The sequence below is a fragment of the Penaeus monodon genome, chromosome 28 (genome assembly GCF_015228065.2).
Source record: "Penaeus monodon isolate SGIC_2016 chromosome 28, NSTDA_Pmon_1, whole genome shotgun sequence".
Classification (NCBI taxonomy): domain Eukaryota; kingdom Metazoa; phylum Arthropoda; class Malacostraca; order Decapoda; family Penaeidae; genus Penaeus; species Penaeus monodon.
Window position 1 is genome coordinate 1255225 of NC_051413.1, and position 1093 is coordinate 1256317.

At 37.1% G+C, this 1093-nt stretch overlaps 1 long non-coding RNA gene across 1 annotated transcript in view; it reads left to right on the top strand.

Moving 5' to 3' along the window:
* Nucleotides 1-1093, top strand: part of LOC119591266 — a 4753-nt gene that overhangs the window by 2113 nt on the left and 1547 nt on the right. The gene's annotated exons all lie outside the window — the stretch shown is intronic.

A 1093-nucleotide genomic window follows, 5' to 3' on the forward strand; every position in this document is an offset into this window, starting at 1 on the left:
CGTTTCATCGCTTCCTCTCTTTCCCGACATTTTTTCTCCCTGCTGGAAGAGTACACATCCTCTCTACTGCCCATATTATTAGTATGTGAAGAAAATGCTATAATTTACTGTATTTTCAACATTTCTTGCAAGCCCTTATGTGTATATACATTCAAGTATTGCTATAGTTAAGTTAGGATAAGTAGGTTTAGTAAGCTTTAGTTAGTTTTGTTGTAGACTTCCCAGTGACTAGAGATTGAGTTCAGATTAATGAGAAAAGATGAATGTGTGAGTCTGACTGATTTTTGTAGTTTATTTATAATAGCAAGGTGTAACTGACTATAAAATGTTTTATGAGTTTGTCACACCTATCATCTCTCAGAATTTTAGATTAGAGGGGAAAAAATCAAAATTTACTCCTGGCTATAATCCAAGGCAAGGGATGGCATCCACTCAGGGTAACAGTCTTTACTTTCCAAATAAAAACATTTTAACAATACAATTCTGCCAGAAATTCCTGCATCACTCATTTATTGACATCTGACAAGCGTGTAGCCTTTTGGCCTAGGAGTTTGCTGTGAGTGGAATTTCCCGTTCGACTTTCTTTAGTGAGTCGCGACACCTATAGCCGTCCGTACCAGTTATGAGTTGGTTTTTCATAATGGCTATAGGTGGTTAAGGAAACTACCATCCTAATCCTAATAGGGAGGACATGGAATAAGTCCAATCCCATATTTAAAGAAATGTTAGAATTTAATTTGCCAAACCAAGGATGGTGGCAGAATTGTAATTAAAAGCTTTAAGATTACTAACACCATATTTTGATATCAAATGAATGGCTAATTGTAATTGCTTTGTCCTCTGGTGACGGGCAGCAAAATTCCCCAGCTGGCAAAATAGAGCTCGGACTGGTTCTTTATTTCATGAGAAATCACAAGGAAGCTCAGCAAGCTCCGTCTTCCCAGAACAGGCATAGAGTTTGCCTCTGCCAGAGCATGAAAAAATGTAGACTAAGGTATCACTGGACTAAATTTGTTAACTTTGATAAGCAATTGTGGCCTTACTTTATGCGGGGAATTTTTATAGATTTTTTTATTAGGTGTGATTTGGGTCC